Below are 25,864 nucleotides of genomic sequence, written 5' to 3'. Positions count from 1 at the left end.
TACTTGGGACAGAATGTTTTGTTGGATGGTAAAACAGTTTCGGAGGCTGCCCAGCCCTCACGTCTACTCAAGAGATGGAGAGAAGGTAGAACTGTCTCAAAACATCTTTATAGCATACCCTCCCTTTTTCCTTTGTTCTGTTTCATGTCATTCTAGTGGTGTGAAAATGTGCAGGTGTTGAAGTCTAAGCTCCTTGACTGGCACAAATCTCGGTACTAGAGAGGGGAGCTGGAGTTCACGGAAAGAACACTTGTTGTGCTGAAGACTTTATTCCTTTGACCTTTGGATTACCAATGCTGTCTCTGGAAGGTAGAGGACCGCACATATGTCGAAGCTGTCCATTCTACGAAAAACCTGCCTCGTGTGAGGCTTGAACTCACGACCTTCAGATTATGAGACTTACGCGCTGCCAACTGTTAATTGTAAACACCTTTTCGCATTTCATAAAGACAATAGCATTGACACACTTAATTGGGTCTTCATTAATTGTCCTGAGAATAAATAGAAGGCTGAGACCTCTGTTACTGCATATCAGTCAGTCAAGCTGAGACTTTTAAAGAGGCGCTTGCATTGGCCGGGAATCGAACCCGGCTCTCCCGCATGGCAGGCGAGAATTCGACCATTGAACCACCAATGCCCACGTATTGGAAAAAGGAGTTCCATTGAAGACGCCATCGCGTGTAGACAGAATCTTTTTCTTGATGGTCCATCAGTACTACATACTAAACCACATACTAACCTCATCACCACTGAACTACCAATGCCCACATTGTGTTCCACTGCACCACTGGACAGTCGCACTAATGACATTTGTACTTGGGACAGAATGTTTTGTTGAAAGGTAAAACTGTTTCGGAAGCTGTCCACCCATCACGTCTACTCAACAGATGGAGAGAAGGTAGAAATGTCTTAAAACATCTTTATAGCATACCTTCCCTTTTTCCTTTGTTCTGTTTCATGCCCTTCTAGTGGTGTGAAAATTTGCAGGTGTTGAAATCTAAGCTCCTTGACTGGCACACATCTTGGGTATTAGACAGGGGAGCGCAATTCCTGGATGTCCGCTTTAGTTCGGCTTGAATTTTAGGTTTTATATATGCTTTAAGCATCTAGAGTTCACGGAAAAAAACACTTGTTCTCCTAAAGCCTTTATTCCTTTGTCCTTTGCATTACCAATGCTCTCTCTAGAAGGTAGAGGACTGCACATATGTCCAAGCTGGCCATTCTACAATAGACCTGCCTCGTGTCAGGCTTGACAAAAAATGTAAACACCTCATCACATCTATCCTCATCACCACTGAACTTCCGAGGCTGAGGGAAAAAGCATGCTAAATTGAAAAAATGTAAACATCTTTTCGCATTTCACAAAGGCAATAGCATTGACGCCCTTAATTGAGTCTTCATTAATTGTCTTCAGACTAATGAGGTTAGTACTTGGGACAGAAAGTTTTGTTGTAAAACAGTTTCGGAGGCTGCCCAGCCCTCAAGTCTACTCAAGAGATGGAGAGAAGGTAGAACTGTCTCAAAACATCTTTATAGCATACCCTCCCTTTTTCATTTGTTCTGTTTCATGTCATTCTAGTGGTGTGAAAATGTGCAGGTGTTGAAGTCTAAGCTCCTTGACTGGCACAAGTCTCGGTACTAGAGAGGGGAGCTGGAGTTCACGGAAAGAACACTTGTTGTGCTGAAGACTTTATTCCTTTGACCTTTGGATTACCAATGCTGTCTCTGGAAGATAGAGAACCGCACATATGTCGAAGCTGTCCATTCTACGAAAAACCTGCCTCGTGTGAGGCTTGAACTCACGACCTTCAGATTATGAGACTGACGCGCTGCCAACTGCGCCAACGAGGCTGAGGGAATGCGCCTGCTAAATTGAAAAACAATTGTAAACACCTTTTCGCATTTCATAAAGACAATAGCATTGACACACTTAATTGGGTCTTCATTAATTGTCCTGAGAATAAATAGAAGGCTGAGACCTCTGTTACTGCATATCAGTCAGTCAAGCTGAGACTTTTAAAGAGGCGCTTGCATTGGCCGGGAATCGAACCCGGCTCTCCCGCGTGGCAGGAGAGAATTCGACCATTGAACCACCAATGCCCACGTATTGGAAAAAGGAGTTCCATTGAAGACGCCATCGCGTGTAGACAGAATCTTTTTCTTGATGGTCCATCAGTACTACATACTAAACCACATACTAACCTCATCACCACTGAACTACCAATGCCCACATTGTGTTCCACTGCACCACTGGACAGTCGCACTAATGACATTTGTACTTGGGACAGAATGTTTTGTTGAAAGGTAAAACTGTTTCGGAAGCTGTCCACCCATCACGTCTACTCAAGAGATGGAGAGAAGGTAGAAGTGTCTTAAATCATCTTTATAGCATACCTTCCTTTTTACCTTTGTTGTGTTTCATGCCATTCTAGTGGGGTGAGAATTTGCAGATGCAGAGGCGAGAATTCGACCACTGAACCACCAATGCCCATGTGCCGGAGAAAGGAGTTCCATTGAAGACGCCATCGCGTGTAGACAGAATGTTTTTTGATGGTCCATCAGTACTACGTACTAAACCACACACTAACCTCATCACCACTGAACCACCAACGCCAGGTAAAACAGTTTCGGAAACTGCCCATCCCTCGTGTCTACTCAAGAGATGGAGAGAAGGTAGAAGTGTCTTAAATCATCTTTATAGCATACCTTCCTTTTTACCTTTGTTGTGTTTCATGCCATTCTAGTGGGGTGAGAATTTGCAGATGCAGAGGCGAGAATTCGACCACTGAACCACCAATGCCCATGTGCCGGAGAAAGGAGTTCCATTGAAGACGCCATCGCGTGTAGACAGAATGTTTTTTGATGGTCCATCAGTACTACGTACTAAACCACACACTAACCTCATCACCACTGAACTACCAATGCCCACATTGTGTTCCACTGCACCTCTGGACAGTCACACTAATGAAGTTAGTACTTGGGACAGAATGTTTTGTTGGAAAACTGTTTCGGAAGCTGTCCACCCATCACGTCTACTCAAGAGATGGAGAGAAGGTAGAAATGTTTTAAAACATCTTTATAGCATACCTTCCCTTTTTCATTTGTTCTGTTTCATGCCCTTTTAGTGGTGTGAAAATTTGCAGGTGTTGAAATCTAAGCTCCTTGACTGGCACACATCTTGGGTATTAGACAGGGGAGCGCAATTCCTGGATGTCCGCTTTAGTTTGGGTTGAATTTTAGGTTTTATATATGCTTTAAGCATCTAGAGTTCACGGAAAAAAACACTTGTTCTCCTAAAGCCTTTATTCCTTTGTCCTTTGCATTACCAATGCTCTCTCTAGAAGGTAGAGGACTGCACATATGTCCAAGCTGGCCATTCTACAATAGACCTGCCTCGTGTCAGGCTTGACAAAAAATGTAAACACCTCATCACATCTATCCTCATCACCACTGAACTACCGAGGCTGAGGGAAAAAGCATGCTAAATTGAAAAAATGTAAACATCTTTTCGCATTTCACAAAGGCAATAGCATTGACGCCCTTAATTGAGTCTTCATTAATTGTCTTCAGACTATTGAGGTTAGTACTTGGGACAGAATGTTTTGTTGGATGGTAAAACAGTTTCGGAGGCTGCCCAGCCCTCACGTCTACTCAAGAGATGGAGAGAAGGTAGAACTGTCTCAAAACATCTTTATAGCATACCCTCCCTTTTTCCTTTGTTCTGTTTCATGTCATTCTAGTGGTGTGAAAATGTGCAGGTGTTGAAGTCTAAGCTCCTTGACTGGCACAAATCTCGGTACTAGAGAGGGGAGCTGGAGTTCACGGAAAGAACACTTGTTGTGCTGAAGACTTTATTCCTTTGACCTTTGGATTACCAATGCTGTCTCTGGAAGGTAGAGGACCGCACATATGTCGAAGCTGTCCATTCTACGAAAAACCTGCCTCGTGTGAGGCTTGAACTCACGACCTTCAGATTATGAGACTGACGCGCTGCCAACTGTTAATTGTAAACACCTTTTCGCATTTCATAAAGACAATAGCATTGACACACTTAATTGGGTCTTCATTAATTGTCCTGAGAATAAATAGAAGGCTGAGACCTCTGTTACTGCATATCAGTCAGTCAAGCTGAGACTTTTAAAGAGGCGCTTGCATTGGCCGGGAATCGAACCCGGCTCTCCCGCGTGGCAGGAGAGAATTCGACCATTGAACCACCAATGCCCACGTATTGGAAAAAGGAGTTCCATTGAAGACGCCATCGCGTGTAGACAGAATCTTTTTCTTGATGGTCCATCAGTACTACATACTAAACCACATACTAACCTCATCACCACTGAACTACCAATGCCCACATTGTGTTCCACTGCACCACTGGACAGTCGCACTAATGACATTTGTACTTGGGACAGAATGTTTTGTTGAAAAGTAAAACTGTTTCGGAAGCTGTCCACCCATCACGTCTACTCAAGAGATGGAGAGAAGGTAGAAGTGTCTTAAATCATCTTTATAGCATACCTTCCTTTTTACCTTTGTTGTGTTTCATGCCATTCTAGTGGGGTGAGAATTTGCAGATGCAGAGGCGAGAATTCGACCACTGAACCACCAATGCCCATGTGCCGGAGAAAGGAGTTCCATTGAAGACGCCATCGCGTGTAGACAGAATGTTTTTTGATGGTCCATCAGTACTACGTACTAAACCACACACTAACCTCATCACCACTGAACTACCAATGCCCACATTGTGTTCCACTGCACCTCTGGACAGTCACACTAATGAAGTTAGTACTTGGGACAGAATGTTTTGTTGGAAAACTGTTTCGGAAGCTGTCCACCCATCACGTCTACTCAAGAGATGGAGAGAAGGTAGAAATGTTTTAAAACATCTTTATAGCATACCTTCCCTTTTTCATTTGTTCTGTTTCATGCCCTTCTAGTGGTGTGAAAATTTGCAGGTGTTGAAATCTAAGCTCCTTGACTGGCACACATCTTGGGTATTAGACAGGGGAGCGCAATTCCTGGATGTCCGCTTTAGTTTGGGTTGAATTTTAGGTTTTATATATGCTTTAAGCATCTAGAGTTCACGGAAAAAAACACTTGTTCTCCTAAAGCCTTTATTCCTTTGTCCTTTGCATTACCAATGCTCTCTCTAGAAGGTAGAGGACTGCACATATGTCCAAGCTGGCCATTCTACAATAGACCTGCCTCGTGTCAGGCTTGACAAAAAATGTAAACACCTCATCACATCTATCCTCATCACCACTGAACTACCGAGGCTGAGGGAAAAAGCATGCTAAATTGAAAAAATGTAAACATCTTTTCGCATTTCACAAAGGCAATAGCATTGACGCCCTTAATTGAGTCTTCATTAATTGTCTTCAGACTATTGAGGTTAGTACTTGGGACAGAATGTTTTGTTGGATGGTAAAACAGTTTCGGAGGCTGCCCAGCCCTCACGTCTACTCAAGAGATGGAGAGAAGGTAGAACTGTCTCAAAACATCTTTATAGCATACCCTCCCTTTTTCCTTTGTTCTGTTTCATGTCATTCTAGTGGTGTGAAAATGTGCAGGTGTTGAAGTCTAAGCTCCTTGACTGGCACAAATCTCGGTACTAGAGAGGGGAGCTGGAGTTCACGGAAAGAACACTTGTTGTGCTGAAGACTTTATTCCTTTGACCTTTGGATTACCAATGCTGTCTCTGGAAGGTAGAGGACCGCACATATGTCGAAGCTGTCCATTCTACGAAAAACCTGCCTCGTGTGAGGCTTGAACTCACGACCTTCAGATTATGAGACTGACGCGCTGCCAACTGTTAATTGTAAACACCTTTTCGCATTTCATAAAGACAATAGCATTGACACACTTAATTGGGTCTTCATTAATTGTCCTGAGAATAAATAGAAGGCTGAGACCTCTGTTACTGCATATCAGTCAGTCAAGCTGAGACTTTTAAAGAGGCGCTTACATTGGCCGGGAATCGAACCCGGGTCTCCCGCGTGGCAGGCGAGAATTCGACCACTGGACCACCAATGCCCACGTGTTGGAAAAAGGAGTTCCATTGAAGACGCCATCGCGTGTAGACAGAATCTTTTTCTTGATGGTCCATCAGTACTACATACTAAACCACATACTAACCTCATCACCACTGAACTACCAATGCCCACATTGTGTTCCACTGCACCACTGGACAGTCGCACTAATGACATTTGTACTTGGGACAGAATGTTTTGTTGAAAGGTAAAACTGTTTCGGAAGCTGTCCACCCATCACGTCTACTCAACAGATGGAGAGAAGGTAGAAATGTCTTAAAACATCTTTATAGCATACCTTCCCTTTTTCCTTTGTTCTGTTTCATGTCATTCTAGTGGTGTGAAAATGTGCAGGTGTTGAAGTCTAAGCTCCTTGACTGGCACAAATCTCGGTACTAGAGAGGGGAGCTGGAGTTCACGGAAAGAACACTTGTTGTGCTGAAGACTTTATTCCTTTGACCTTTGGATTACCAATGCTGTCTCTGGAAGGTAGAGGACCGCACATATGTCGAAGCTGTCCATTCTACGAAAAACCTGCCTCGTGTGAGGCTTGAACTCACGACCTTCAGATTATGAGACTGACGCGCTGCCAACTGCGCCAACGAGGCTGAGGGAATGCGCCTGCTAAATTGAAAAACAATTGTAAACACCTTTTCGCATTTCATAAAGACAATAGCATTGACACACTTAATTGGGTCTTCATTAATTGTCCTGAGAATAAATAGAAGGCTGAGACCTCTGTTACTGCATATCAGTCAGTCAAGCTGAGACTTTTAAAGAGGCGCTTGCATTGGCCGGGAATCGAACCCGGGTCTCCCGCGTGGCAGGCGAGAATTCGACCACTGAACCACCAATGCCCACGTGTTGGAAAAAGGAGTTCCATTGAAGACGCCATCGCGTGTAGACAGAATCTTTTTCTTGATGGTCCATCAGTACTACATACTAAACACATTGTGTTCCACTGCACCACTGGACAGTCGCACTAATGACATTTGTACTTGGGACAGAATGTTTTGCTGAAAGGTAAAACAGTTTCGGAAACTGCCCAACCCTCGTGTCTACTCAAGAGATGGAGAGAAGGTAGATGTGTCTTAAATCATCTTTATAGCATACCTTCCTTTTTCCCTTTGTTGTGTTTCATGCCATTCTAGTGGGGTGAGAATTTGCAGATGCAGAGGCGAGAATTCGACCACTGAACCACCAATGCCCATGTGCCGGAGAAAGGAGTTCCTTGACTGGCACACATCTTGGGTATTAGACAGGGGAGCGCAATTCCTGGATGTCCGTTTTAGTTTGGCTTGAATTTTAGGTTTTATATATGCTTTAAGCATCTAGAGTTCACGGAAAAAAACAGTTGTTCTCCTAAAGCCTTTATTCCTTTGTCCTTTGCATTACCAATGCTCTCTCTAGAAGGTAGAGGACTGCACATATGTCCAAGCTGGCCATTCTACAATAGACCTGCCTCGTGTCAGGCTTGACAAAAAATGTAAACACCACCTCATCACATCTATCCTCATCACCACTGAACTACCGAGGCTGAGGGAAAAAGCATGCTAAATTGAAAAAATGTAAACATCTTTTCGCATTTCACAAAGGCAATAGCATTGACGCCCTTAATTGAGTCTTCATTAATTGTCTTCAGACTATTGAGGTTAGTACTTGGGACAGAATGTTTTGTTGGATGGTAAAACAGTTTCGGAGGCTGCCCAGCCCTCACGTCTACTCAAGAGATGGAGAGAAGGTAGAACTGTCTCAAAACATCTTTATAGCATACCCTCCCTTTTTCCTTTGTTCTGTTTCATGTCATTCTAGTGGTGTGAAAATGTGCAGGTGTTGAAGTCTAAGCTCCTTGACTGGCACAAATCTCGGTACTAGAGAGGGGAGCTGGAGTTCACGGAAAGAACACTTGTTGTGCTGAAGACTTTATTCCTTTGACCTTTGGATTACCAATGCTGTCTCTGGAAGGTAGAGGACCGCACATATGTCGAAGCTGTCCATTCTACGAAAAACCTGCCTCGTGTGAGGCTTGAACTCACGACCTTCAGATTATGAGACTGACGCGCTGCCAACTGCGCCAACGAGGCTGAGGGAATGCGCCTGCTAAATTGAAAAACAATTGTAAACACCTTTTCGCATTTCATAAAGACAATAGCATTGACACACTTAATTGGGTCTTCATTAATTGTCCTGAGAATAAATAGAAGGCTGAGACCTCTGTTACTGCATATCAGTCAGTCAAGCTGAGACTTTTAAAGAGGCGCTTGCATTGGCCGGGAATCGAACCCGGGTCTCCCGCGTGGCAGGCGAGAATTCGACCACTGAACCACCAATGCCCACGTGTTGGAAAAAGGAGTTCCATTGAAGACGCCATCGCGTGTAGACAGAATCTTTTTCTTGATGGTCCATCAGTACTACATACTAAACCACATACTAACCTCATCACCACTGAACTACCAATGCCCACATTGTGTTCCACTGCACCACTGGACAGTCGCACTAATGACATTTGTACTTGGGACAGAATGTTTTGCTGAAAGGTAAAACAGTTTCGGAAACTGCCCAACCCTCGTGTCTACTCAAGAGATGGAGAGAAGGTAGAAGTGTCTTAAATCATCTTTATAGCATACCTTCCTTTTTCCCTTTGTTGTGTTTCATGCCATTCTAGTGGGGTGAGAATTTGCAGATGCAGAGGCGAGAATTCGACCACTGAACCACCAATGCCCATGTGCCGGAGAAAGGAGTTCCATTGAAGACGCCATCGCGTGTAGACAGAATGTTTTTTGATGGTCCATCAGTACTACGTACTAAACCACACACTAACCTCATCACCACTGAACTACCAATGCCCACATTGTGTTCCACTGCACCTCTGGACAGTCACACTAATAAAGTTAGTACTTGGGACAGAATGTTTTGTTGGAAAACTGTTTCGGAAGCTGTCCACCCATCACGTTTACTCAAGAGATGGAGAGAGGGTAGAAATGTCTTAAAACATCTTTATAGCATACCTTCCCTTTTTCCTTTGTTCTGTTTCATGCCCTTCTAGTGGTGTGAAAATTTGCAGGTGTTGAAATCTAAGCTCCTTGACTGGCACACATCTTGGGTATTAGACAGGGGAGCGCAATTCCTGGATGTCCGCTTTAGTTTGGCTTGAATTTTAGGTTTTATATATGCTTTAAGCATCTAGAGTTCACGGAAAAAAACACTTGTTCTCCTAAAGCCTTTATTCCTTTGTCCTTTGCATTACCAATGCTCTCTCTAGAAGGTAGAGGACTGCACATATGTCCAAGGCTTGACAAAAAATGTAAACACCTCATCACATCTATCCTCATCACCACTGAACTACCTAGGCTGAGGGAAAAAGCATGCTAAATTGAAAAAATGTAAACATCTTTTCGCATTTCACAAAGGCAATAGCATTGACGCCCTTAATTGAGTCTTCATTAATTGTCTTCAGACTATTGAGGTTAGTACTTGGGACAGAATGTTTTGTTGGATGGTAAAACAGTTTCGGAGGCTGCCCAGCCCTCACGTCTACTCAAGAGATGGAGAGAAGGTAGAACTGTCTCAAAACATCTTTATAGCATACCCTCCCTTTTTCCTTTGTTCTGTTTCATGTCATTCTAGTGGTCTGAAAATGTGCAGGTGTTGAAGTCTAAGCTCCTTGACTGGCACAAATCTCGGTACTAGAGAGGGGAGCTGGAGTTCACGGAAAGAACACTTGTTGTGCTGAAGACTTTATTCCTTTGACCTTTGGATTACCAATGCTGTCTCTGGAAGGTAGAGGACCGCACATATGTCGAAGCTGTCCATTCTACGAAAAACCTGCCTCGTGTGAGGCTTGAACTCACGACCTTCAGATTATGAGACTGACGCGCTGCCAACTGTTAATTGTAAACACCTTTTCGCATTTCATAAAGACAATAGCATTGACACACTTAATTGGGTCTTCATTAATTGTCCTGAGAATAAATAGAAGGCTGAGACCTCTGTTACTGCATATCAGTCAGTCAAGCTGAGACTTTTAAAGAGGCGCTTGCATTGGCCGGGAATCGAACCCGGCTCTCCCGCGTGGCAGGAGAGAATTCGACCATTGAACCACCAATGCCCACGTATTGGAAAAAGGAGTTCCATTGAAGACGCCATCGCGTGTAGACAGAATCTTTTTCTTGATGGTCCATCAGTACTACATACTAAACCACATACTAACCTCATCACCACTGAACTACCAATGCCCACATTGTGTTCCACTGCACCACTGGACAGTCGCACTAATGACATTTGTACTTGGGACAGAATGTTTTGTTGAAAGGTAAAACTGTTTCGGAAGCTGTCCACCCATCACGTCTACTCAAGAGATGGAGAGAAGGTAGAAGTGTCTTAAATCATCTTTATAGCATACCTTCCTTTTTACCTTTGTTGTGTTTCATGCCATTCTAGTGGGGTGAGAATTTGCAGATGCAGAGGCGAGAATTCGACCACTGAACCACCAATGCCCATGTGCCGGAGAAAGGAGTTCCATTGAAGACGCCATCGCGTGTAGACAGAATGTTTTTTGATGGTCCATCAGTACTACGTACTAAACCACACACTAACCTCATCACCACTGAACCACCAACGCCAGGTAAAACAGTTTCGGAAACTGCCCATCCCTCGTGTCTACTCAAGAGATGGAGAGAAGGTAGAAGTGTCTTAAATCATCTTTATAGCATACCTTCCTTTTTACCTTTGTTGTGTTTCATGCCATTCTAGTGGGGTGAGAATTTGCAGATGCAGAGGCGAGAATTCGACCACTGAACCACCAATGCCCATGTGCCGGAGAAAGGAGTTCCATTGAAGACGCCATCGCGTGTAGACAGAATGTTTTTTGATGGTCCATCAGTACTACGTACTAAACCACACACTAACCTCATCACCACTGAACTACCAATGCCCACATTGTGTTCCACTGCACCTCTGGACAGTCACGCTAATGAAGTTAGTACTTGGGACAGAATGTTTTGTTGGAAAACTGTTTCGGAAGCTGTCCACCCATCACGTCTACTCAAGAGATGGAGAGAAGGTAGAAATGTTTTAAAACATCTTTATAGCATACCTTCCCTTTTTCATTTGTTCTGTTTCATGCCCTTCTAGTGGTGTGAAAATTTGCAGGTGTTGAAATCTAAGCTCCTTGACTGGCACACATCTTGGGTATTAGACAGGGGAGCGCAATTCCTGGATGTCCGCTTTAGTTTGGGTTGAATTTTAGGTTTTATATATGCTTTAAGCATCTAGAGTTCACGGAAAAAAACACTTGTTCTCCTAAAGCCTTTATTCCTTTGTCCTTTGCATTACCAATGCTCTCTCTAGAAGGTAGAGGACTGCACATATGTCCAAGCTGGCCATTCTACAATAGACCTGCCTCGTGTCAGGCTTGACAAAAAATGTAAACACCTCATCACATCTATCCTCATCACCACTGAACTACCGAGGCTGAGGGAAAAAGCATGCTAAATTGAAAAAATGTAAACATCTTTTCGCATTTCACAAAGGCAATAGCATTGACGCCCTTAATTGAGTCTTCATTAATTGTCTTCAGACTATTGAGGTTAGTACTTGGGACAGAATGTTTTGTTGGATGGTAAAACAGTTTCGGAGGCTGCCCAGCCCTCACGTCTACTCAAGAGATGGAGAGAAGGTAGAACTGTCTCAAAACATCTTTATAGCATACCCTCCCTTTTTCCTTTGTTCTGTTTCATGTCATTCTAGTGGTGTGAAAATGTGCAGGTGTTGAAGTCTAAGCTCCTTGACTGGCACAAATCTCGGTACTAGAGAGGGGAGCTGGAGTTCACGGAAAGAACACTTGTTGTGCTGAAGACTTTATTCCTTTGACCTTTGGATTACCAATGCTGTCTCTGGAAGGTAGAGGACCGCACATATGTCGAAGCTGTCCATTCTACGAAAAACCTGCCTCGTGTGAGGCTTGAACTCACGACCTTCAGATTATGAGACTGACGCGCTGCCAACTGTTAATTGTAAACACCTTTTCGCATTTCATAAAGACAATAGCATTGACACACTTAATTGGGTCTTCATTAATTGTCCTGAGAATAAATAGAAGGCTGAGACCTCTGTTACTGCATATCAGTCAGTCAAGCTGAGACTTTTAAAGAGGCGCTTGCATTGGCCGGGAATCGAACCCGGCTCTCCCGCGTGGCAGGAGAGAATTCGACCATTGAACCACCAATGCCCACGTATTGGAAAAAGGAGTTCCATTGAAGACGCCATCGCGTGTAGACAGAATCTTTTTCTTGATGGTCCATCAGTACTACATACTAAACCACATACTAACCTCATCACCACTGAACTACCAATGCCCACATTGTGTTCCACTGCACCACTGGACAGTCGCACTAATGACATTTGTACTTGGGACAGAATGTTTTGTTGAAAGGTAAAACTGTTTCGGAAGCTGTCCACCCATCACGTCTACTCAAGAGATGGAGAGAAGGTAGAAGTGTCTTAAATCATCTTTATAGCATACCTTCCTTTTTACCTTTGTTGTGTTTCATGCCATTCTAGTGGGGTGAGAATTTGCAGATGCAGAGGCGAGAATTCGACCACTGAACCACCAATGCCCATGTGCCGGAGAAAGGAGTTCCATTGAAGACGCCATCGCGTGTAGACAGAATGTTTTTTGATGGTCCATCAGTACTACGTACTAAACCACACACTAACCTCATCACCACTGAACCACCAACGCCAGGTAAAACAGTTTCGGAAACTGCCCATCCCTCGTGTCTACTCAAGAGATGGAGAGAAGGTAGAAGTGTCTTAAATCATCTTTATAGCATACCTTCCTTTTTACCTTTGTTGTGTTTCATGCCATTCTAGTGGGGTGAGAATTTGCAGATGCAGAGGCGAGAATTCGACCACTGAACCACCAATGCCCATGTGCCGGAGAAAGGAGTTCCATTGAAGACGCCATCGCGTGTAGACAGAATGTTTTTTGATGGTCCATCAGTACTACGTACTAAACCACACACTAACCTCATCACCACTGAACTACCAATGCCCACATTGTGTTCCACTGCACCTCTGGACAGTCACACTAATGAAGTTAGTACTTGGGACAGAATGTTTTGTTGGAAAACTGTTTCGGAAGCTGTCCACCCATCACGTCTACTCAAGAGATGGAGAGAAGGTAGAAATGTTTTAAAACATCTTTATAGCATACCTTCCCTTTTTCATTTGTTCTGTTTCATGCCCTTCTAGTGGTGTGAAAATTTGCAGGTGTTGAAATCTAAGCTCCTTGACTGGCACACATCTTGGGTATTAGACAGGGGAGCGCAATTCCTGGATGTCCGCTTTAGTTTGGGTTGAATTTTAGGTTTTATATATGCTTTAAGCATCTAGAGTTCACGGAAAAAAACACTTGTTCTCCTAAAGCCTTTATTCCTTTGTCCTTTGCATTACCAATGCTCTCTCTAGAAGGTAGAGGACTGCACATATGTCCAAGCTGGCCATTCTACAATAGACCTGCCTCGTGTCAGGCTTGACAAAAAATGTAAACACCTCATCACATCTATCCTCATCACCACTGAACTACCGAGGCTGAGGGAAAAAGCATGCTAAATTGAAAAAATGTAAACATCTTTTCGCATTTCACAAAGGCAATAGCATTGACGCCCTTAATTGAGTCTTCATTAATTGTCTTCAGACTATTGAGGTTAGTACTTGGGACAGAATGTTTTGTTGGATGGTAAAACAGTTTCGGAGGCTGCCCAGCCCTCACGTCTACTCAAGAGATGGAGAGAAGGTAGAACTGTCTCAAAACATCTTTATAGCATACCTTCCCTTTTTCCTTTGTTGTGTTTCATGTCATTCTAGTGGTGTGAAAATGTGCAGGTGTTGAAGTCTAAGCTCCTTGACTGGCACAAGTCTCGGTACTAGAGAGGGGAGCTGGAGTTCACGGAAAGAACACTTGTTGTGCTGAAGACTTTATTCCTTTGACCTTTGGATTACCAATGCTGTCTCTGGAAGGTAGAGGACCGCACATATGTCGAAGCTGTCCATTCTACGAAAAACCTGCCTCGTGTGAGGCTTGAACTCACGACCTTCAGATTATGAGACTGACGCGCTGCCAACTGCGCCAACGAGGCTGAGGGAATGCGCCTGCTAAATTGAAAAACAATTGTAAACACCTTTTCGCATTTCATAAAGACAATAGCATTGACACACTTAATTGGGTCTTCATTAATTGTCCTGAGAATAAATAGAAGGCTGAGACCTCTGTTACTGCATATCAGTCAGTCAAGCTGCGCTCATTTTGAGTTGTGAGACTTTTAAAGAGGTGCTTGCATTGGCCGGGAATCGAACCCGGGTCTCCCGCGTGGCAGGCGAGAATTCGACCACTGAACCACCAACGCCCACGTGTTGGAAAAAGGAGTTCCATTGAAGACGCCATCGCGTGTAGACAGAATCTTTTTCTTGATGGTCCATCAGTACTACATACTAAACCACATACTAACCTCATCACCACTGAACTACCAATGCCCACATTGTGTTCCACTGCACCACTGGACAGTCGCACTAATGACATTTGTACTTGGGACAGAATGTTTTGCTGAAAGGTAAAACAGTTTCGGAAACTGCCCATCCCTCGTGTCTACTCAAGAGATGGAGAGAAGGTAGAAGTGTCTTAAATCATCTTTATAGCATACCTTCCTTTTTACCTTTGTTGTGTTTCATGCCATTCTAGTGGGGTGAGAATTTGCAGATGCAGAGGCGAGAATTCGACCACTGAACCACCAATGCCCATGTGCCGGAGAAAGGAGTTCCATTGAAGACGCCATCGCGTGTAGACAGAATGTTTTTTGATGGTCCATCAGTACTACGTACTAAACCACACAATAACCTCATCACCACTGAACTACCAATGCCCACATTGTGTTCCACTGCACCTCTGGACAGTCACACTAATGAAGTTAGTACTTGGGACAGAATGTTTTGTTGGAAAACTGTTTCGGAAGCTGTCCACCCATCACGTCTACTCAAGAGATGGAGAGAAGGTAGAAGTGTCTTAAATCATCTTTATAGCATAACTTCCTTTTTCCCTTTGTTGTGTTTCATGCCATCCTAGTGGGGTGAGAATTTGCAGATGCAGAGGCGAGAATTCGACCACTGAACCACCAATGCCCATGTGCCGGAGAAAGGAGTTCCATTGAAGACGCCATCGCGTGTAGACAGAATGTTTTTTGATGGTCCATCAGTACTACGTACTAAACCACACACTAACCTCATCACCACTGAACCACCAACGCCAGGTAAAACAGTTTCGGAAACTGCCCATCCCTCGTGTCTACTCAAGAGATGGAGAGAAGGTAGAAGTGTCTTAAATCATCTTTATAGCATACCTTCCTTTTTACCTTTGTTGTGTTTCATGCCATTCTAGTGGGGTGAGAATTTGCAGATGCAGAGGCGAGAATTCGACCACTGAACCACCAATGCCCATGTGCCGGAGAAAGGAGTTCCATTGAAGACGCCATCGCGTGTAGACAGAATGTTTTTTGATGGTCCATCAGTACTACGTACTAAACCACACACTAACCTCATCACCACTGAACTACCAATGCCCACATTGTGTTCCACTGCACCTCTGGACAGTCACACTAATGAAGTTAGTACTTGGGACAGAATGTTTTGTTGGAAAACTGTTTCGGAAGCTGTCCACCCATCACGTCTACTCAAGAGATGGAGAGAAGGTAGAAATGTTTTAAAACATCTTTATAGCATACCTTCCCTTTTTCATTTGTTCTGTTTCATGCCCTTCTAGTGGTGTGAAAATTTGCAGGTGTTGAAATCTAAGCTCCTTGACTGGCACACATCTTGGGTATTAGACAGGGGAGCGCAATTCCTGGATGTCCGCTTTAGTTTGGGTTGAATTTTAGGTTTTATATATGCTTTAAGCATCTAGAGTTCACGGAAAAAAACACTTGTTCTCCTAAAGCCTTTATTCCTTTGTCCTTTGCATTACCAATGCTCTCTCTAGAAGGTAGAGGACTGCACATATGTCCAAGCTGGCCATTCTACAATAGACCTGCCTCGTGTCAGGCTTGACAAAAAATGTAAACACCTCATCACATCTATCCTCATCACCACTGAACTACCGAGGCTGAGGGAAAAAGCATGCTAAATTGAAAAAATGTAAACATCTTTTCGCATTTCACAAAGGCAATAGCATTGACGCCCTTAATTGAGTCTTCATTAATTGTCTTCAGACTATTGAGGTTAGTACTTGGGACAGAATGTTTTGTTGGATGGTAAAACAGTTTCGGAGGCTGCCCAGCCCTCACGTCTACTCAAGAGATGGAGAGAAGGTAGAACTGTCTCAAAACATCTTTATAGCATACCCTCCCTTTTTCCTTTGTTCTGTTTCATGTCATTCTAGTGGTGTGAAAATGTGCAGGTGTTGAAGTCTAAGCTCCTTGACTGGCACAAATCTCGGTACTAGAGAGGGGAGCTGGAGTTCACGGAAAGAACACTTGTTGTGCTGAAGACTTTATTCCTTTGACCTTTGGATTACCAATGCTGTCTCTGGAAGGTAGAGGACCGCACATATGTCGAAGCTGTCCATTCTACGAAAAACCTGCCTCGTGTGAGGCTTGAACTCACGACCTTCAGATTATGAGACTGACGCGCTGCCAACTGTTAATTGTAAACACCTTTTCGCATTTCATAAAGACAATAGCATTGACACACTTAATTGGGTCTTCATTAATTGTCCTGAGAATAAATAGAAGGCTGAGACCTCTGTTACTGCATATCAGTCAGTCAAGCTGAGACTTTTAAAGAGGCGCTTACATTGGCCGGGAATCGAACCCGGGTCTCCCGCGTGGCAGGCGAGAATTCGACCACTGGACCACCAATGCCCACGTGTTGGAAAAAGGAGTTCCATTGAAGACGCCATCGCGTGTAGACAGAATCTTTTTCTTGATGGTCCATCAGTACTACATACTAAACCACATACTAACCTCATCACCACTGAACTACCAATGCCCACATTGTGTTCCACTGCACCACTGGACAGTCGCACTAATGACATTTGTACTTGGGACAGAATGTTTTGTTGAAAGGTAAAACTGTTTCGGAAGCTGTCCACCCATCACGTCTACTCAACAGATGGAGAGAAGGTAGAAATGTCTTAAAACATCTTTATAGCATACCTTCCCTTTTTCCTTTGTTCTGTTTCATGTCTTTCTAGTGGTGTGAAAATGTGCAGGTGTTGAAGTCTAAGCTCCTTGACTGGCACAAATCTCGGTACTAGAGAGGGGAGCTGGAGTTCACGGAAAGAACACTTGTTGTGCTGAAGACTTTATTCCTTTGACCTTTGGATTACCAATGCTGTCTCTGGAAGGTAGAGGACCGCACATATGTCGAAGCTGTCCATTCTACGAAAAACCTGCCTCGTGTGAGGCTTGAACTCACGACCTTCAGATTATGAGACTGACGCGCTGCCAACTGCGCCAACGAGGCTGAGGGAATGCGCCTGCTAAATTGAAAAACAATTGTAAACACCTTTTCGCATTTCATAAAGACAATAGCATTGACACACTTAATTGGGTCTTCATTAATTGTCCTGAGAATAAATAGAAGGCTGAGACCTCTGTTACTGCATATCAGTCAGTCAAGCTGAGACTTTTAAAGAGGCGCTTGCATTGGCCGGGAATCGAACCCGGGTCTCCCGCGTGGCAGGCGAGAATTCGACCACTGAACCACCAATGCCCACGTGTTGGAAAAAGGAGTTCCATTGAAGACGCCATCGCGTGTAGACAGAATCTTTTTCTTGATGGTCCATCAGTACTACATACTAAACACATTGTGTTCCACTGCACCACTGGACAGTCGCACTAATGACATTTGTACTTGGGACAGAATGTTTTGCTGAAAGGTAAAACAGTTTCGGAAACTGCCCAACCCTCGTGTCTACTCAAGAGATGGAGAGAAGGTAGATGTGTCTTAAATCATCTTTATAGCATACCTTCCTTTTTCCCTTTGTTGTGTTTCATGCCATTCTAGTGGGGTGAGAATTTGCAGATGCAGAGGCGAGAATTCGACCACTGAACCACCAATGCCCATGTGCCGGAGAAAGGAGTTCCTTGACTGGCACACATCTTGGGTATTAGACAGGGGAGCGCAATTCCTGGATGTCCGTTTTAGTTTGGCTTGAATTTTAGGTTTTATATATGCTTTAAGCATCTAGAGTTCACGGAAAAAAACAGTTGTTCTCCTAAAGCCTTTATTCCTTTGTCCTTTGCATTACCAATGCTCTCTCTAGAAGGTAGAGGACTGCACATATGTCCAAGCTGGCCATTCTACAATAGACCTGCCTCGTGTCAGGCTTGACAAAAAATGTAAACACCACCTCATCACATCTATCCTCATCACCACTGAACTACCGAGGCTGAGGGAAAAAGCATGCTAAATTGAAAAAATGTAAACATCTTTTCGCATTTCACAAAGGCAATAGCATTGACGCCCTTAATTGAGTCTTCATTAATTGTCTTCAGACTATTGAGGTTAGTACTTGGGACAGAATGTTTTGTTGGATGGTAAAACAGTTTCGGAGGCTGCCCAGCCCTCACGTCTACTCAAGAGATGGAGAGAAGGTAGAACTGTCTCAAAACATCTTTATAGCATACCCTCCCTTTTTCCTTTGTTCTGTTTCATGTCATTCTAGTGGTGTGAAAATGTGCAGGTGTTGAAGTCTAAGCTCCTTGACTGGCACAAATCTCGGTACTAGAGAGGGGAGCTGGAGTTCACGGAAAGAACACTTGTTGTGCTGAAGACTTTATTCCTTTGACCTTTGGATTACCAATGCTGTCTCTGGAAGGTAGAGGACCGCACATATGTCGAAGCTGTCCATTCTACGAAAAACCTGCCTCGTGTGAGGCTTGAACTCACGACCTTCAGATTATGAGACTGACGCGCTGCCAACTGCGCCAACAAGGCTGAGGGATTGCGCCTGCTAAATTGAAAAACAATTGTAAACACCTTTTCGCATTTCATAAAGACAATAGCATTGACACACTTAATTGGGTCTTCATTAATTGTCCTGAGAATAAGTAGAAGGCTGAGACCTCTGTTACTGCATATCAGTCAGTCAAGCTGAGACTTTTAAAGAGGCGCTTGCATTGGCCGAGAATCAAACCCGGGTCTCCCGCGTGGCAGGCGAGAATTCGACCACTGAACCACCAATGCCGACGTGTTGGAAAAAGGAGTTCCATTGAAGACGCCATCGCGTGTAGACAGAATCTTTTTCTTGATGGTCCATCAGTACTACATACTAAACCACATACTAACCTCATCACCACTGAACTACCAATGCCCACATTGTGTTCCACTGCACCACTGGACAGTCGCACTAATGACATTTGTACTTGGGACAGAATGTTTTGCTGAAAGGTAAAACAGTTTCGGAAACTGCCCAACCCTCGTGTCTACTCAAGAGATGGAGAGAAGGTAGAAGTGTCTTAAATCATCTTTATAGCATACCTTCCTTTTTCCCTTTGTTGTGTTTCATGCCATTCTAGTGGGGTGAGAATTTGCAGATGCAGAGGCGAGAATTCGACCACTGAACCACCAATGCCCATGTGCCGGAGAAAGGAGTTCCATTGAAGACGCCATCGCGTGTAGACAGAATGTTTTTTGATGGTCCATCAGTACTACGTACTAAACCACACACTAACCTCATCACCACTGAACTACCAATGCCCACATTGTGTTCCACTGCACCTCTGGACAGTCACACTAATAAAGTTAGTACTTGGGACAGAATGTTTTGTTGGAAAACTGTTTCGGAAGCTGTCCACCCATCACGTTTACTCAAGAGATGGAGAGAGGGTAGAAATGTCTTAAAACATCTTTATAGCATACCTTCCCTTTTTCCTTTGTTCTGTTTCATGCCCTTCTAGTGGTGTGAAAATTTGCAGGTGTTGAAATCTAAGCTCCTTGACTGGCACACATCTTGGGTATTAGACAGGGGAGCGCAATTCCTGGATGTCCGCTTTAGTTTGGCTTGAATTTTAGGTTTTATATATGCTTTAAGCATCTAGAGTTCACAGAAAAAAACACTTGTTCTCCTAAAGCCTTTATTCCTTTGTCCTTTGCTTTACCAATGCTCTCTCTAGAAGGTAGAGGACTGCACATATGTCCAAGCTGGCCATTCTACAATAGACCTGCCTCGTGTCAGGCTTGACAAAAAATGTAAACACCTCATCACATCTATCCTCATCACCACTGAACTACCGAGGCTGAGGGAAAAAGCATGCTAAATTGAAAAAATGTAAACATCTTTTCGCATTTCACAAAGGCAATAGCATTGACGCCCTTAATTGAGTCTTCATTAATTGTCTTCAGACTATTGAGGTTAGTACTTGGGACAGAATGTTTTGTTGGATGGTAAAACAGTTTCGGAGGCTGCCCAGCCCTCAAGTCTACTCAAGAGATGGAGAGAAGGTAGAACTGTCTCAAAACATCTTTATAGCATACCTTCCCTTTTTCCTTTGTTGTGTTTCATGTCATTCTAGTGGTGTGAAAATGTGCAGGTGTTGAAGTCTAAGCTCCTTGACTGGCACAAGTCTCGGTACTAGAGAGGGGAGCTGGAGTTCACGGAAAGAACACTTGTTGTGCTGAAGACTTTATTCCTTTGACCTTTGGATTACCAATGCTGTCTCTGGAAGGTAGAGGACCGCACATATGTCGAAGCTGTCCATTCTACGAAAAACCTGCCTCGTGTGAGGCTTGAACTCACGACCTTCAGATTATGAGACTGACGCGCTGCCAACTGCGCCAACGAGGCTGAGGGAATGCGCCTGCTAAATTGAAAAACAATTGTAAACACCTTTTCGCATTTCATAAAGACAATAGCATTGACACACTTAATTGGGTCTTCATTAATTGTCCTGAGAATAAATAGAAGGCTGAGACCTCTGTTACTGCATATCAGTCAGTCAAGCTGCGCTCATTTTGAGTTGTGAGACTTTTAAAGAGGTGCTTGCATTGGCCGGGAATCGAACCCGGGTCTCCCGCGTGGCAGGCGAGAATTCGACCACTGAACCACCAACGCCCACGTGTTGGAAAAAGGAGTTCCATTGAAGACGCCATCGCGTGTAGACAGAATCTTTTTCTTGATGGTCCATCAGTACTACATACTAAACCACATACTAACCTCATCACCACTGAACTACCAATGCCCACATTGTGTTCCACTGCACCACTGGACAGTCGCACTAATGACATTTGTACTTGGGACAGAATGTTTTGCTGAAAGGTAAAACAGTTTCGGAAACTGCCCATCCCTCGTGTCTACTCAAGAGATGGAGAGAAGGTAGAAGTGTCTTAAATCATCTTTATAGCATACCTTCCTTTTTACCTTTGTTGTGTTTCATGCCATTCTAGTGGGGTGAGAATTTGCAGATGCAGAGGCGAGAATTCGACCACTGAACCACCAATGCCCATGTGCCGGAGAAAGGAGTTCCATTGAAGACGCCATCGCGTGTAGACAGAATGTTTTTTGATGGTCCATCAGTACTACGTACTAAACCACACACTAACCTCATCACCACTGAACTACCAATGCCCACATTGTGTTCCACTGCACCTCTGGACAGTCACACTAATGAAGTTAGTACTTGGGACAGAATGTTTTGTTGGAAAACTGTTTCGGAAGCTGTCCACCCATCACGTCTACTCAAGAGATGGAGAGAAGGTAGAAGTGTCTTAAATCATCTTTATAGCATACCTTCCTTTTTCCCTTTGTTGTGTTTCATGCCATCCTAGTGGGGTGAGAATTTGCAGATGCAGAGGCGAGAATTCGACCACTGAACCACCAATGCCCACGTGTTGTAAAAAGGAGTTCCATTGAAGACGCCATCGCGTGTAGACAGAATGTTTTTTGATGGTCCATCAGTACTACGTACTAAACCACACACTAACCTCATCACCACTGAACTACCAATGCCCACATTGTGTTCCACTGCACCTCTGGACAGTCACACTAATGAAGTTAGTACTTGGGACAGAATGTTTTGTTGGAAAACTGTTTCGGAAGCTGTCCACCCATCACGTCTACTCAAGAGATGGAGAGAAGGTAGAAATGTTTTAAAACATCTTTATAGCATACCTTCCCTTTTTCCTTTGTTCTGTTTCATGCCCTTCTAGTGGTGTGAAAATTTGCAGGTGTTGAAATCTAAGCTCCTTGACTGGCACACATCTTGGGTATTAGACAGGGGAGCGCAATTCCTGGATGTCCGCTTTAGTTTGGGTTGAATTTTAGGTTTTATATATGCTTTAAGCATCTAGAGTTCACGGAAAAAAACACTTGTTCTCCTAAAGCCTTTATTCCTTTGTCCTTTGCATTACCAATGCTCTCTCTAGAAGGTAGAGGACTGCACATATGTCCAAGGCTTGACAAAAAATGTAAACACCTCATCACATCTATCCTCATCACCACTGAAATACCGAGGCTGAGGGAAAAAGCATGCTAAATTGAAAAAATGTAAACATCTTTTCGCATTTCACAAAGGCAATAGCATTGACGCCCTTAATTGAGTCTTCATTAATTGTCTTCAGACTATTGAGGTTAGTACTTGGGACAGAATGTTTTGTTGGATGGTAAAACAGTTTCGGAGGCTGCCCAGCCCTCACGTCTACTCAAGAGATGGAGAGAAGGTAGAACTGTCTCAAAACATCTTTATAGCATACCCTCCCTTTTTCCTTTGTTCTGTTTCATGTCATTCTAGTGGTGTGAAAATGTGCAGGTGTTGAAGTCTAAGCTCCTTGACTGGCACAAATCTCGGTACTAGAGAGGGGAGCTGGAGTTCACGGAAAGAACACTTGTTGTGCTGAAGACTTTATTCCTTTGACCTTTGGATTACCAATGCTGTCTCTGGAAGGTAGAGGACCGCACATATGTCGAAGCTGTCCATTCTACGAAAAACCTGCCTCGTGTGAGGCTTGAACTCACAACCTTCAGATTATGAGACTGACGCGCTGCCAACTGCGCCAACGAGGCTGAGGGAATGCGCCTGCTAAATTGAAAAACAATTGTAAACACCTTTTCGCATTTCATAAAGACAATAGCATTGACACACTTAATTGGGTCTTCATTAATTGTCCTGAGAATAAATAGAAGGCTGAGACCTCTGTTACTGTATATCAGTCAGTCAAGCTGAGACTTTTAAAGAGGCGCTTGCATTGGCCGGGAATCGAACCCGGGTCTCCCGCGTGGCAGGCGAGAATTCGACCACTGAACCACCAATGCCCACGTGTTGTAAAAAGGAGTTCCATTGAAGACGCCATCGCGTGTAGACAGAATGTTTTTTGATGGTCCATCAGTACTACGTACTAAACCACACACTAACCTCATCACCACTGAACTACCAATGCCCACATTGTGTTCCACTGCACCTCTGGACAGTCACACTAATGAAGTTAGTACTTGGGACAGAATGTTTTGTTGGAAAACTGTTTCGGAAGCTGTCCACCCATCACGTCTACTCAAGAGATGTAGAGAAGTTAGAAATGTTTTAAAACATCTTTATAGCATACCTTCCCTTTTTCCTTTGTTCTGTTTCATGCCCTTCTAGTGGTGTGAAAATTTGCAGGTGTTGAAATCTAAGCTCCTTGACTGGCACACAGCTTGGGTATTAGACAGGGGAGCGCAATTCCTGGATGTCCGCTTTAGTTTGGCTTGAATTTTAGGTTTTATATATGCTTTAAGCATCTAGAGTTCACGGAAAAAAACACTTGTTCTCCTAAAGCCTTTATTCCTTTGTCCTTTCCATTACCAATGCTCTCTCTAGAAGGTAGAGGACTGCACATATGTCCAAGCTGGCCATTCTACAATAGACCTGCCTCGTGTCAGGCTTGACAAAAAATGTAAACACCTCATCACATCTATCCTCATCACCACTGAACTACCGAGGCTGAGGGAAAAAGCATGCTAAATTGAAAAAATGTAAACATCTTTTCGCATTTCACAAAGGCAATAGCATTGACGCCCTTAATTGAGTCTTCATTAATTGTCTTCAGAGTATTGAGGTTAGTACTTGGGACAGAATGTTTTGTTGGATGGTAAAACAGTTTCGGAGGCTGCCCAGCCCTCACGTCTACTCAAGAGATGGAGAGAAGGTAAAACTGTCTCAAAACATCTTTATAGCATACCCTCCCTTTTTCCTTTGTTCTGTTTCATGTCATTCTAGTGGTGTGAAAATGTGCAGGTGTTGAAGTCTAAGCTCCTTGACTGGCACAAATCTCGGTACTAGAGAGGGGAGCTGGAGTTCACGGAAAGAACACTTGTTGTGCTGAAGACTTTATTCCTTTGACCTTTGGATTACCAATGCTGTCTCTGGAAGGTAGAGGACCGCACATATGTCGAAGCTGTCCATTCTACGAAAAACCTGCCTCGTGTGAGGCTTGAACTCACGACCTTCAGATTATGAGACTGACGCGCTGCCAACTGTTAATTGTAAACACCTTTTCGCATTTCATAAAGACAATAGCATTGACACACTTAATTGGGTCTTCATTAATTGTCCTGAGAATAAATAGAAGGCTGAGACCTCTGTTACTGCATATCAGTCAGTCAAGCTGAGACTTTTAAAGAGGCGCTTGCATTGGCCGGGAATCGAACCCGGGTCTCCCGCGTGGCAGGCGAGAATTCGACCACTGAACCACCAATGCCCACGTGTTGTAAAAAGGAGTTCCATTGAAGACGCCATCGCGTGTAGACAGAATGTTTTTTGATGGTCCATCAGTACTACGTACTAAACCACACACTAACCTCATCACCACTGAACTACCAATGCCCACATTGTGTTCCACTGCACCACTGGACAGTCGCACTAATGACATTTGTACTTGGGACAGAATGTTTTGTTGAAAGGTAAAACTGTTTCGGAAGCTGTCCACCCATCACGTCTACTCAAGAGATGGAGAGAAGGTAGAAATGTTTTAAAACATCTTTATAGCATACCTTCCCTTTTTCCTTTGTTCTGTTTCATGCCCTTCTAGTGGTGTGAAAATTTGCAGGTGTTGAAATCTAAGCTCCTTGACTGGCACACATCTTGGGTATTAGACAGGGGAGCGCAATTCCTGGATGTCCGCTTTAGTTTGGGTTAATTATTAGGTTTTATATATGCTTTAAGCATCTAGAGTTCACGGAAAAAAACACTTGTTCTCCTAAAGCCTTTATTCCTTTGTCCTTTGCATTACCAATGCTCTCTCTAGAAGGTAGAGGACTGCACATATGTCCAAGCTGGCCATTCTACAATAGACCTGCCTCGTGTCAGGCTTGACAAAAAATGTAAACACCTCATCACATCTATCCTCATCACCACTGAACTACCGAGGCTGAGGGAAAAAGCATGCTAAATTGAAAAAATGTAAACATCTTTTCGCATTTCACAAAGGCAATAGCATTGACGCCCTTAATTGAGTCTTCAGACTTCCCTTTTTCCTTTGTTCTGTTTCATGTCATTCTAGTGGTGTGAAAATGTGCAGGTGTTGAAGTCTAAGCTCCTTGACTGGCACAAGTCTCGGTACTAGAGAGGGGAGCTGGAGTTCACGGAAAGAACACTTGTTGTGCTGAAGACTTTATTCCTTTGACCTTTGGATTACCAATGCTGTCTCTGGAAGATAGAGAACCGCACATATGTCGAAGCTGTCCATTCTACGAAAAACCTGCCTCGTGTGAGGCTTGAACTCACGACCTTCAGATTATGAGACTGACGCGCTGCCAACTGCGCCAACGAGGCTGAGGGAATGCGCCTGCTAAATTGAAAAACAATTGTAAACAC

General features: G+C 43.8%; 16 non-coding genes across 16 annotated transcripts; all 16 read right to left on the bottom strand.

Moving 5' to 3' along the window:
- Positions 1-1,778: 1,778 nt before the first annotated feature.
- trnam-cau (transfer RNA methionine (anticodon CAU)) lies at positions 1,779-1,851 on the bottom strand. Its single transcript has one exon. It is a non-coding gene; the product is annotated as a tRNA-Met (tRNA).
- A 4,710-nt stretch (positions 1,852-6,561) lies between these two features.
- Positions 6,562-6,634, bottom strand: trnam-cau (transfer RNA methionine (anticodon CAU)). The gene has a single exon. It is a non-coding gene; the product is annotated as a tRNA-Met (tRNA).
- Positions 6,635-6,812: 178 nt separating this feature from the next.
- On the bottom strand, positions 6,813-6,883 carry trnag-gcc (transfer RNA glycine (anticodon GCC)). The gene has a single exon. It is a non-coding gene; the product is annotated as a tRNA-Gly (tRNA).
- A 1,154-nt stretch (positions 6,884-8,037) lies between these two features.
- Positions 8,038-8,110, bottom strand: trnam-cau (transfer RNA methionine (anticodon CAU)). The gene has a single exon. It is a non-coding gene; the product is annotated as a tRNA-Met (tRNA).
- A 178-nt stretch (positions 8,111-8,288) lies between these two features.
- Positions 8,289-8,359, bottom strand: trnag-gcc (transfer RNA glycine (anticodon GCC)). The gene has a single exon. It is a non-coding gene; the product is annotated as a tRNA-Gly (tRNA).
- A 5,735-nt stretch (positions 8,360-14,094) lies between these two features.
- trnam-cau (transfer RNA methionine (anticodon CAU)) lies at positions 14,095-14,167 on the bottom strand. Its single transcript has one exon. It is a non-coding gene; the product is annotated as a tRNA-Met (tRNA).
- Positions 14,168-14,363: 196 nt separating this feature from the next.
- Positions 14,364-14,434, bottom strand: trnag-gcc (transfer RNA glycine (anticodon GCC)). The gene has a single exon. It is a non-coding gene; the product is annotated as a tRNA-Gly (tRNA).
- Positions 14,435-17,467: 3,033 nt separating this feature from the next.
- Positions 17,468-17,540, bottom strand: trnam-cau (transfer RNA methionine (anticodon CAU)). Its single transcript has one exon. It is a non-coding gene; the product is annotated as a tRNA-Met (tRNA).
- Positions 17,541-17,718: 178 nt separating this feature from the next.
- trnag-gcc (transfer RNA glycine (anticodon GCC)) lies at positions 17,719-17,789 on the bottom strand. Its single transcript has one exon. It is a non-coding gene; the product is annotated as a tRNA-Gly (tRNA).
- Positions 17,790-18,943: 1,154 nt separating this feature from the next.
- On the bottom strand, positions 18,944-19,016 carry trnam-cau (transfer RNA methionine (anticodon CAU)). The gene has a single exon. It is a non-coding gene; the product is annotated as a tRNA-Met (tRNA).
- A 1,776-nt stretch (positions 19,017-20,792) lies between these two features.
- trnam-cau (transfer RNA methionine (anticodon CAU)) lies at positions 20,793-20,865 on the bottom strand. The gene has a single exon. It is a non-coding gene; the product is annotated as a tRNA-Met (tRNA).
- Positions 20,866-21,061: 196 nt separating this feature from the next.
- trnag-gcc (transfer RNA glycine (anticodon GCC)) lies at positions 21,062-21,132 on the bottom strand. Its single transcript has one exon. It is a non-coding gene; the product is annotated as a tRNA-Gly (tRNA).
- A 1,874-nt stretch (positions 21,133-23,006) lies between these two features.
- On the bottom strand, positions 23,007-23,079 carry trnam-cau (transfer RNA methionine (anticodon CAU)). Its single transcript has one exon. It is a non-coding gene; the product is annotated as a tRNA-Met (tRNA).
- A 178-nt stretch (positions 23,080-23,257) lies between these two features.
- Positions 23,258-23,328, bottom strand: trnag-gcc (transfer RNA glycine (anticodon GCC)). The gene has a single exon. It is a non-coding gene; the product is annotated as a tRNA-Gly (tRNA).
- A 1,350-nt stretch (positions 23,329-24,678) lies between these two features.
- trnag-gcc (transfer RNA glycine (anticodon GCC)) lies at positions 24,679-24,749 on the bottom strand. Its single transcript has one exon. It is a non-coding gene; the product is annotated as a tRNA-Gly (tRNA).
- A 1,000-nt stretch (positions 24,750-25,749) lies between these two features.
- Positions 25,750-25,822, bottom strand: trnam-cau (transfer RNA methionine (anticodon CAU)). The gene has a single exon. It is a non-coding gene; the product is annotated as a tRNA-Met (tRNA).
- Between the last annotated feature and the right edge of the window lie 42 nt (positions 25,823-25,864).

The sequence above is a fragment of the Channa argus genome, unplaced genomic scaffold (genome assembly GCF_033026475.1).
Source record: "Channa argus isolate prfri unplaced genomic scaffold, Channa argus male v1.0 Contig022, whole genome shotgun sequence".
NCBI lineage: Eukaryota > Metazoa > Chordata > Actinopteri > Anabantiformes > Channidae > Channa > Channa argus.
This window is presented reverse-complemented; position numbering and strand designations above follow the sequence as displayed.